Raw genomic sequence first — 12,418 nt, forward strand, 5'->3', positions numbered from 1 at the left:
CATTTATCTTATCAGCAAATCCATTCCCATATTTCCCATAGTTTTTGATAATTCTATTCCTTTTCCTTAATCAACGCCCCTGCTAACCACTAATTTTAAACCCATATCTTTTTAGCCTTCACTAATTTTATAATGTTTATTTAGATAGTCTTTGAACTTCTTCCAATCTTCTTCCACTGTCTCTTTGTCCTGGTCTCGGATTCTGCCAGTCATCTCTGCCAGTCCCATGTATTCGGCCATCTTCATCTGCCATTCTTCCAGAGTGGGTAGATCTGGTGTCTTCCAATACTTTGCAATAAGGATCCTTGCTGCTGTTGTAGCATACATAAAAAAAGTTCTGTCCTTCTTTAACACCACATGGCTTACCATGCCCAGGAGAAAGGCCTTTGGTTTCTTCAGAAAGGTATATTTAAATACCTTTTTCATTTCATTATATATCATTTCCCAGAAAGCCTTAATCCTTGGGCATGTCCACCAGAGGTGAAAGAATGTACCTTCATTTTCTTTGCATTTCCAACATTTATTATCAGATAAGTGGTAAATTTTTGCAAGCTTGACTGGGGTCATGTACCACCTATAGATCATTTTCATAATATTCTCTCTCAAGGCATTACATGCCGTGAATTTCATACCGGTGGTCCACAACCTTTCCCAGTCAGCAAACATAATGTTATGACCAATATCTTGTGCCCACTTAATCATAGCTGATTTAAATGTTTCATCCTGCGTATTCCATTTCAGCAGCAAGTTATACATTCTTGACAAGTTCTTCGTTTTGGATTCTAGCAACTCTGTTTCCAGTTTTGATTTTTCCACCTGAAAGCCAATTTTCCTGTCCAACTTATGACCTCCAATATTTGATAATAATGAAGCCAGTCTCGCACTTTATCTTTTAGGTTCTCAAAACTCTGCAATTTCCACTTATCACCCTCCTGTTCTAAAATTTCACAATATTTTGGCCATTTAGCCTTCATATTAAGTTTTTTCAAAGCTTTTGCCTCCAATGGTGACAGCCACCTCATCGGTCGGAGAAAATAACAGAGGCCAACCAGAGAATATTGAGAAGCAAAGCAACTTGTAAGCCTGATCTTTATTAAAGCTGTTGCAACAGGGTGCTCTCCTCACATGCAGGAAAGGAGGAGGACCCAGAACCAAGGTGTGCCCGCCCTTATATAGACATTTCAAATTCCCTGCCCTGGAGCTCAAGACCACCCCCGGATACATCATACCTACATCACAGAAAGGGCAGTCTACAGCAGAAATCTAAGTGCATTGTTTTACCTCCTGTCTGGCAGGTTACCTGTTAATGCTCACTTGATTGGATACCCTGGGGAGCCTGGCCCGTCTTTTGTAATGACAAATACTTAGTTCCTGAGCCAGGTCACACCCTTACCCTATTCATACACAGACATACCCTTAAGACAGGATTTGTGAAGGAAAAGACAATGGGGAGGCTTTTCCATTTTCCTTTGACCTTGCAGAGAAATATTTGAGGTCAATTTGGGAGGGACAAAATGGTTTCAGGACTTTTTCTGTGGGGTTTCAGACATGTGGTTTATATATGCATTTAGGAACATTATATATATATATAACCTTAAATTTTTTATTTCCGCGTCAAAAGCACCGGCCATCAGGTTCAGGTCTTGGCAAAGGAGCAGGAGAGAGACAACAGCTAGGACTACCTCAGCAGGTGGTGACTCTTCTTTGTTTTAAGCAGAGGTCGGATGGCCCTTCCAGTGGTTTTTTTAGATGCACTGTGATGGCTGAACTGGTCCCTGGGATCCCTTGCAACTCTAGATTTTTCTGACTTTATGATTCCAAACCATCTTTTCAGAGCTGTTTTAAAGGCTTTAAAGTGCTTTGAGAAGCAGTACTTATTAAGATACCATAAAGCTCTTTAAAAAGTGCCGTGGCTGCCCTGGTCCACACACCATAGCTGTCAATTTACAAATTTGAAAATAAGGGACCAGCGGCCTCGAAAATAAGGGATCAGCAGCCAAAATAAGGGATTTTCCAAGGGGCACAGGTATGTTCAACTTCTGAGCGCCTCCCAGCCAAAGGCAGAAAGCCCAGCCAGCAGCCAAACGAAGCCTCAAGCGGTGGTTCCCACAGCGCAGCAACCCGGCAAAAGGGATGCAGCAAGGGAAACCACCATCACCTCTCCGCTGGGAAGCGCTGAGCAAAGGCGAGCCCCCAGGCAACGCGGCCGATTTGATCGGCACAAGGCATGCAAGCTCCACCCCCCAGTCGTTCTTAGACTCCTTATTGGGTGAGCAACGCAGCCAAGCAACACAGTTGGAGCCTCCCTCCTCCCTGGCCAGCAGGGAGGGAGGGAGGGAGGGAGGGAGAGGAGCTGCTTCCTTTGAAACCCGGGAAATTTAAGGGACATTATCAGTCCGGGACAGCAGCGGGACACGACGCTGGGATAAGGGACTTTCCCGCCAAATAAGGGACGGTTGACAGCTATGCCACACACATACTTGCAGTTCTCTGCTGGGATTTCGTGCCTGACCCCTTTCCCTTCTTCCAGGAGATCTTTGTTCTTAGGGTGGGGCCAGAGAAAGTGTCCTCTGGAAGCGCTTTCCATTTCTTCTCTCCCCCCCCTTTTCCTCCAAGGGGCTCAAGGCGAGCAGAGCTTCCCTCCCCCTCCTCATTTAATCCCCACAGCCACCCTGCGAGGTAATTTGGCTGAGAGGCAGTGGCCGGCCCCCCAAGGTCACACCCCATGGAGCTTCGTGGCTGAGTGGGGATTCGAACCCTGGTCCCACAAGTCCTAGTCCGGCACTCTAACCACTACTCCACGCTGCCTCTCACAGGGTCTCCTCCACAGCTCTGCTTCCTCTGGAAACTCTGTCTGACCTTGCCCTTCTTTGCCCCCATGCTGCCTTGGAGGGAGGAACCGGACCCCTGGACAAATTCTGCCCCGCGCCTCCACTCCATTCCTGGGGCTTTCCCTCACTGTGTTTGATCTCCCGGGGCTTTTCCCTTTCAGTGCTTTCGGACCTTAATCCTCGCTGGAGCCTCCATTCACAAACTAATCCCATCTGGGCCAGTGTTGATCCCGGATTTCGGATTTTAAGCGTCCAGCTGTTCGGAGGGGAGACTGCGAGCTGCTTTGCAGGGCTGCCAACCCTTTAGGATATTATTTATGGCCTGTCACTGATGTGCACCCTCTGGGGATGTTTTGGACTACGACTCCCATCAGCCCCTGGGGCAACACGGCTGTGCTGCCTGGGAGCAGCGGTGCTGAACATCTGGCCGACTCCAGGCTGGAGAATGGGGGGGGGCCTTTGAGGGGCAGCATAAGAACTATGGCAGATCCCTGTCCCGAAGAAGAGATTACTTCAATGTGGGGCTTCCCCCCTGTTTGATCTGGAAGCTACGGTTAGTGCAGGATGCTGCAGCGCAATTGCTGACAGGAGGGAGAACTTGCCAGTGTGCAACAACTGTGCTTGGAGATCAGAGCTGGTTGCTGGTTGGTTACGGGGCCAAGTTCAAGGTGTTACATTCCTGCATGGCAGAGGGTTAGACTGGATGACCTTTGGGGGTCCTTTCCCAGCTCTACGATTCTGATTCCAAACATACTCGGCTAAGGAAGGAAGGAGAGCCAGCCAGTTCGTTGGCCACCAGCCTCTGCCCATCGCTCCCCTCGGCCATACCGGAAGGAGTGGTTCCCCTGGCGCAGCAGCCTTGGATTCAAATCCTAAGCCCAGGCCAAGAGCTCCCTTTTGCACTAGGAACCCTGCGGCGTAGTCCCCGCCACATCCACAGGGCTCCCCCAGAAACAGGCCCCCCGTTCCGTCTATAGCTGCTCCTCTTTCCAGACTAATGTCCCTGAGCCATTCTGCAGCGGCACCTGAAGTGGGCAGCCAGGTTGTGGTGTGAATCCCCTTCAGATTCAGCCTGGAATGAGCTCAGCTCCCTTTGCACCTTTCGCTTGGTCCAGAGCTGGGGGGGCGGCGGGTGTCCTTGAGCAGGCCTGGGACATCTTCTGGAACCGGACATCCCTCTTTTCACTGGAGAAATGGAGAGGACGGAATAGAGTGTTCCTATCTTCCTAGCAGGGGACGCGGGTGGTGCTGTGGGTAAAACCTCAGCGCCTAGGACTTGCCGATCGCATGGTCGGCGGTTCGAATCCCCGCGGCAGGGTGCGCTCCCGTCGTTCGGTCCCAGCACCTGCCCTGCCAACCTAGCAGTTCGAAAGCACCCCCGGGTGCAAGTAGATAAATAGGGACCGCTTACCAGCGGGAAGGTAAACGGCATTCTGTGTGCTGCACTGGCTTGCCAGATGCAGCTTGTCACGCTGGCCACGTGACCCGGAAGTGTCTGCGGACAGCGCTGGCTCCCGGCCTATAGAGTGAGATGAGCGCACAACCCTAGAGTCTGGCAAGACTGGCCCGTATGGGCAGGGGTACCTTTACCTTTTGTCTTCCTAGCAGAGATATCACCTTGCCGACAAAGGCCTGTGTAGTTAAAGCTATGGAATGACAGATCGTGAAGCTGAGGCTCCAATACTTTGGCCCCCTCATGAGAAGACTCCCTGGAAAAGACCCTGATGTTGGGAAAGATGGAGGGCACAAGGAGAAGGGGATGAGAGAGGACGAGATGGTGGGACAGTGTTCTCGAAGCCACGAACATGAGTTTGGCCAAACTGCGGGAGGCAGTGGAAGACAGGAGTGCCTGGTGTGCTCTGGTCCAGGGGGTCACGAAGAGTCGGACACGACTAAACAACACTTGAGAGGTGTTGAGAAAGGTGTCTGATCAAGTGACCTAATGTTGAACTTGTGTACCCCTCCCCATTTGTGACGTAGTGATGATGTATCAATGATGCTGCTCAAAGTGTATTCAGGGGGAAAGAGGGATGTTTTGAAGGAAGATGTCACCCTGTGTTCTTACTCCTGGGGGGACCTGTTGTGCAACAATAAAGATCGTGGTCTACTGACAGCTGTTTTGCTCCAAATTACTTGGCTGGAACTTCTTTCTTTTACTGACCACATAGACCCACGGGAGACTTGCACCCTGAGGAGCTGGGCTGTTGAGTAGGCTCTCACCCTGGAATTTTTCCTTAACAGAAACAAAACAGGACAACCGCCCGCCCCCCAGAAGTTCTGGCTTGAGCCATGTATCTCCTTCTGATGTACTCTTATTCATTTTATTTCTGCATTTATGCCACACCTTTTCCACCAAGGATCTCCAGTATACCTGAAGGAGCGTCTCTACCCCCATCGTTTTGCCCGGACACTGAGGTCCAGCGCTGAGGGCCTTCTGGCGGTTCCCTCCTTGCGAGAAGCAAAGCTACAGGGAACCAGGCAGAGGGCCTTCTCGGTAGTGGCACCCACCCTGTGGAACGCCCTCCCACCAGATGTCAAAGAGAAAAACAATTACCTGACATTTAGAAGACATCTGAAGGCAGCCCTGTTTAGGGAAGTTTTTAATGTGTGACATTTTAATGTATTTTTAATCTTTGTTAGAAGCCACCCAGAGTTGCTGGGGAGACCCAGCCAGATGGGCGGGGTACAAATAAAATAATAATAATAATAATTCTCCTCTCCATTTTATCCCCACAACAACCCTATGAAGTAGGTTAGGCTGAGAAAAGACTGGCCCCCCAAGGCCACACCCAGTGAACTTCATTGCTGAGCGGCAGAATTCGAACCCTGCTCTCTCCCAGGCCCTAGTGCAACACTCTAACTACTACACCACACTGCTTCTGGAAGCAGCCTGGATGCCGTTTGCCTTTGCGATGCAGCCAGGGGAGCCGAGCGCGAGGTGCAAAGTGGAAGCGATCCTGAAAACCCATCTCCCTTCAGCCGCAGTATCCGGTTCTCTGGAGCAGCTCCAAAACGCTCAGGCAGACGTGATAAGAGCATCTCCTTTACACGCTGGCAGGCTCGGCTTCCGTCATCTTGGCGTCTCCTGGCAGAGCTGGAGAAATTCACCAGCTGGAATTCACCCTGGAGACCTGCAGTGGTTGTTGCTTCTGTCAGCCAGGGTGGGCAATATGGAGCCAGATAGGCCTGTGGCCTGGGGCTCAGGGTAAAGCCACTTGCTGGAGCAGGTCAGGGAAAGTTCTTGTTTGGTTAGTGGGCAGCTCCTGAACCCGGCACAATAGCAAAAGCGCTGGCAGGCGTTTGCAAACATCGCTCTGCAGAAGATATTGTGTTGCTGAGTTCAGGAAAGGGCAGCCACAGGGACCCAGGCGATGGAGAGACTCTCCCGCAAAGAAAGACCATAGCTTTTTCGCCTAGAGAGAATGCGAGGAAGAGGCAGCAGGACAGAAGTTTCTAAGAGGAGGCAAGGCATGCAGAAAAGAGGGGAAAGCTTATCTCCCTCTCTCCTAATGCAAGAACTCGCAGACATCCAATGCAGCTGAATAGCGGAAAGATTCAGGACAGATGGAGTTAAACTGCGGAACTCTCTGCCACAGGAGGCCACCAACCTAGATGGCTTTAAAAGATGATTAGGACTCAGCTACATTTGTCAATAAGGGACGCAGGAGGCACTGTGGGTTAAACCATAGAGCCTAGGACTTGCCGATCAGAAGGTCAGCGGTTCGAATCCCCGCAACGGGGTGAGCTCCTGTTGCTCGGTCCCTGCTCCTGCCAACCTAGCAGTTCAAAAGCATGTCAAAGTGCAAGTAAATAGGTACCGCTCTGGCGGGAAGGTAAACAGCGTTCTGGTTCACCAGACGCGGCTTAGTCATGCTGGCCACATGACCCGGAAGCTGAACGCCGGCTCCCTCAGCCAGTAAAGCAAGATGAGCACTGCAACCCCAGAGTCAGCCACGACTGGACCTAATGGTCAGGGGTCCCTTTACCTTTACATTAGTCAATAAACAACATTTTGAATTCATTATAAACATGCAACACCAAATGGCGCCAGAGAGCAAAAAGAAAATTATATGAGATTTTTACATAGTTTTCTTCTTTTGTTACGATTTAATTTCTGACTCTCCACTCTCTTCACACTCCAGGGCATCCTGGAGAGTGAAGTCAAATGGGCCTTAGAAAGCACTGCTAATAACAAGGCCAGTGGAAGTGATGATATTCCAGCTGAACTATTTAAAATTTTAAACGATGATGCTGTCAAGGTGCTACACTCAATATGCCAGCAAATTTGGAAAACTCAGCAGTGGCCAGAGGATTGGAGAAGATCAGTCTACATCCCAATCCCAAAGAAGGGCAGTGCCAAAGAATGCTCCAACTACCGCACAATTGCACTCATTTCACACGCTAGCAAGATTATGCTTAAAATTCTACAAGGCAGGCTTAAGCAGTATGTGGACCGAGAACTCCCAGAAGTGCAAGCTGGATTTCGAAGGGGCAGAGGAACCAGAGACCAAATTGCAAACATGCGCTGGATTATGGAGAAAGCTAGAGAGTTCCAGAAAGACATCTACTTCTGCTTCATTGACTATGCAAAAGCCTTTGACTGTGTCGACCACGGCAAACTATGGCAAGTTCTTAAAGAAATGGGAGTGCCAGATCACCTCATCTGTCTCCTGAGAAATCTCTATGTGGGACAAGAAGCTACAGTTAGAACTGGATATGGAACAACTGATTGGTTCAAAATTGGGAAAGGAGTGTGGCAAGCCTGTATATTGTCTCCCTGCTTATTTAACTTATATGCAGAATTCATCATGCGAAAGGCTGGGCTGGATGAATCCCAAGCCGGAATTAAGATTGCCGGAAGAAATATCAATAACCTCAGATATGCAGATGACACAACCTTGATGGCAGAAAGTGAGGAGGAATTAAAGAACCTTTTAATGAGGGTGAAAGAGGAGAGCGCAAAATATGGTCTGAAGCTCAACATCAAAAAAACGAAGATCATGGCCACTGGGCCCATCACCTCCTGGCAAATAGGAGGGGAAGAAATGGAGGCAATGAGACATTTTACTTTCTTGGGCTCCATGATCACTACAGATGGTGACAGCAGTCACAAAATTAAAAGACGCCTGCTCCTTGGGAGAAAGGCGATGGCAAACCTAGGCAGCATCTTAAAAAGCAGAGACATCACCTTGCCAACAAAGGTCCGTATAGTTAAAGCCATGGTTTTCTCAGTAGTGATGTAGGGAAGTGAGAGCTGGACCACAAAGAAGGCTGATCGCCGAAGAATTGATGCTTTTGAATTATGGTGTTGGAGGAGACTCTTGAGAGTCCCATGGACTGCAAGAAGATCCAACCTCTCCATTCTGAAGGAAATCAGCCCTGAATGCTCACTGGAAGGACAGATCCTGAAGCTGAGGCTCCAAGACTTTGGCCATCTCATGAGAAGAGAAGACTCCCTGGAAAAGACCCTGATGTTGGGAAAGATGGAGGGCACAAGGAGAAGGGGACAACAGAGGACGAGATGGTGGGACAGTGTTCTCGAAGCTACCAGCCTGAGTTTGACCAAACTATGGGAGGCAGTGGAAGACAGGAGTGCCTGGCGTGCTCTGGTCCAGGGGGTCACGAAGAGTCGGACATGAATAAACGACTAAACAACAACAATTTCTGACTTATTTATAGCGGGTTTTTTTCCCCTGTGTGTAGAGTTATCCTTAGACAAATTCATGAAGGAGGAGGGCTATCAGTAGCTACTAACCAGGATGGTTGTGCTCTCTGCCCTTCACTTTTGAGCCTGTAGTTCCAGTGGACCCAAGCAGACATTTAGACCTACGGAGGTTTAAAAATAATTATTTAAAGCTTACCGGAAAGGGACTCTGGAATTCTAATTTGTTAATAGCAAATCTCATTACCGCTAATATTATAGCTGACCAGAGTGGCTGGGAAAACCCAGCCAGATGGGAGGGATTATTATTATTATTATTATTATTGCCTCATGAGTGGAACAGGCCTCTCTTCCTGGGAGCAAAGAAGGCATCCTAATGACCCTAGATCTTGCAGATGTCATTGTGGTGTAGTGGTTGGATGTCCTGGGTTAGGGCCCGGGAGAGACCAGGGTTCAAATCCTGCCACTCAGCCATGACGCTTGCGGGCCAGTAATTATCTCTTGGCTTGACCTACCTCGAAGGGTCGTTGTGAAGATAACATGCAGGTGGGGGGAGAAGTCTGCAGACCACCTGGCACCCCTGGGTAAATGTCACAATGGTACAAATAACTAGGAAGAGATGATTCAGTGGAGATCAGATCAGGCTGGTTATCCCACAAAACAGTGAAAATCTATTTCATATGTTAGAATGATGTTGGATAGAAATTAAGTGGTTTCCAGCTGTAATGCTTTAAGAGAATATGGGGGGGGGGGAAAGGTTTAGAAATAGGTTAAAATTTATTGATAAGGATTTGCTGAACTAACAATTTGAACAGGAATACAAAAAAGGGAGGTATGAGGAGGTCTGGGAAATAAGTTAATGAAAATAAGCATTGGAAACCTTATGTGTTTTTAAAATATTTTTATTTTTGTATTTTTGTATTTTTGTTATTTTGTATTTTTTCTTGTTTCTTTTTCTTTTTTCTTTTTATTGTATTATTATTGTAAACTTTAATAAACATTCTTAAAAAAAAAGAAAGAAAATCTATTTCATAGTGGAATCAGCGTTATGAATGGGCATGGCTGGGATTTTCTGTGTTTCTGCACTTTTAAAATTGATTTCCCAATATCCAAAAAAAAAAAAAAAAGCACACACATTTTTAACTGCCCACATTTCTGTGAAGCTGCTTGCTTTAAACCCCCCAGAGCAGTTCATACAAATTAACTGTATGGATCAATTCCAATATCACCAGCTGTTAGCTGGGAAAACATCTGCTGAGATGCAAAAGCGGTTAACCCTTTGGCTGGCTCCTTTCCTGGAACAGGAAGAGGATGCCAAGTGGGTCTTTATTAAAAAGGAGGCAACCGCCCCCCCCCCCCCCCCGCCCAAGGCAGACTTGCGTGCCCAGCCAAACCAGAGCCCAGCAGCAGCAGCAGCAGCTCCCATCGTAGGGAAATGGAGGTATAAATAATTGAACTTTATAGAGGTATTGATTGGCACGAGCCTGCCATTAGCTCCGGCAGAAGGCAAGCAAAATGTCCTTTTTCATTTTGCCGTTCCTGGCTTTATGAAACCCACCTTCCTGTTTTCCTAGGAGGGAGAAAGCCCAAGGACTATCCATCTCTATGCACCCTCTGTTAAAGCTCTGGTTTCCCCAGTAGTGATGTATGGAAGTGAGAGCTGGACCATAAAGAAGGCTGATCGCCAAAGAATGGATGCTTTTGAACTGTGGTGCTGGAGGAGACTCTTGAGAGTCCCATGGACTGCAAGAAGATCAGACCTCTTCATTCTGAAGGAAATCAGCCCTGAGTGCTCACTGGAAGGACAGATCCTGAAGCTGAGGCCCTAAGATTGGGCCACCTCAGGAGAAGAGAAGAGTCCCTGGAAAAGACTCTGATGTTGGGAAAGATGGAGGGCACAAGGAGAAGGGGACGACAGAGGATGAGATGGCTGGACAGTGTTCTCGAAACTGCCAACATGAGTTTGACCAAACTGCGGGAGGCAGTGGAAGACAGGAGTGCCCGGCGTGCTCTGGTCCAGGGGGTCACAAAGAGTCGGACACGACTAAACGACTAAACAACAATCCACCCTCTGTGGTCCCAAGATCCAAGGATGGTCGGAGCTGGTCTCGTGTGTGCTTGGATCAGGCCCCCATGGCTCGTTCAGCTGGCAGGTAATCCCATGAAAACGCAAGGGGAGCGATTCCAAGGTAAAATCTGCACAGTAACTCCCTTTGCTCTGCTGTGCAGCTCAGTTCACTTCCTTGAGCGGCCTGGAACCACCTGCTCTGCCCTCTGCTGGATGAAAAAGGGGTGTGCAGCCAGAGTGGAGAAGCTAGCGATCAATGGGAAGTCAGAACATAAGTTGAGCAGGCTGGATCAGGCCAAAGGGGGCCTCCCATTGAGTCTGGGATCCTGTTCTCACAGCAGCCAACCAGATGCCCATTATGGGAACCCTGCAACCTGGGGAAGGGAGTTCTGTAGTTTAACTATACACTGCATAAAGGACTCCCCTTGTATCTTTTAATCTGTTTTGAGTGTGTCTTTCAACATGGGGGAATTCCACTGCATGCTGGGTGGAAAAACCTTCCCAGGCAGGTACCATATTTTTCACTCCATAAGACGCACCTAGTTTTTAGAGGAGGAAAACAAGAAAAAAAATATTCTGAACTAAACAGTGGATGTATGATTTTTGTGGTTCATGCTGTGCCCACAAAAATGTGATTTGACCGTGAGTTTGGGGTAGCCCAGTGCAAAAATCCTGAGAATCCATGTGGATCCATGCTTTGTAACCACATTTTTGCACCATTGCGGCCCCACGCAACAGTGGGTGCGTGATTTTTTGGGTGCAGGCTGTAGCCATGGACATGCTATTTGATCTGATGGTGAATTTGGGGTGACCCAATGCAAAAATCCTGAGGATCCATGGGCTTTTACCTCTCCCCTCCCAGGCAGCCTCCTTTATCTCTAGCATCCCTTATCTCTCTCCCGATCGCTTACCGATCAGCTGCTTCCTTTCAACACTCCCTTCCCTCTTGTTTGCCTTAATGTCTTTTCCTTAGCTGGAACAGTTTTTTGCTCCACGCGGGTGGCGCTGTGGGTAAAAGCCTCAGCGCCTAGGGCTTGCCGATTGAAAGGTCGGCGGTTCGAATCCCCGCAGCGGGGTGCGCTCCCGTTGCTCGGTCCCAGCGCCTGCCAACCTAGCAGTTCGAAAGCACCCCCGGGTGCAAGTAGATAAATAGGGACCGCTTACTAGCGGGAAGGTAAACGGCGTTTCCATGTGCAGCTCTGGCTCGCCAGAGCAGCGATGTCACGCTGGCCACGTGACCCGGAAGTGTCTCCAGACAACGCTGGCCCCCGGCCTCTTAAGTGAGATGGGCGCACAACCCCAGAGTCTGTCAAGACTGGCCCGTACGGGCAGGGGTACCTTTACCTTTACCTTTTCTTCTAATTTCTCTCCTCATTGCTTTAGTCTTCCTCTCTCCTCTCCTTGCAAGTTCCCTGTCTTTACCTCCCCCCTCCTAGGCAGCCTCTTTTATCCCTTATCTCTCTCCCCAATCGCTTGCCCATTAGCAGCTTTGTTTCAACACCCCCTTTCCTCTTTCAAAAAAAAGAGCACAATCTGCTTTTCGCCCCTGGGCAATTCGGCTCCAGGGACCACGCATTTGCTCCATAAGACGCACAGACATTTCCCCTTACTTTTTAGGAAGAAAAAGGTGTGTCTTATGGAGCGAAAAATATGGCAAATCACATTTCTAACACATTTTAGTCCTGGAAAAAGTTTCCCCAGAAATCAGTTGCCTCTTTTCATCCCGCTCTCTTTTTCTGTTTTCTTTCTCCTTTCTCTCCCCCTTTCTTTTCTCCCTTCCGCGCTGCCCTCTCTCTTAATTATCCCTAACCTTAGTTTTTCTTAACCTACGCCTTTCTCTCATTTCCTTGTGTCTTT

Source organism: Podarcis gaigeae (genome assembly GCF_964106915.1).
Source record: "Podarcis gaigeae genome assembly, chromosome: 8".
NCBI lineage: Eukaryota > Metazoa > Chordata > Lepidosauria > Squamata > Lacertidae > Podarcis > Podarcis gaigeae.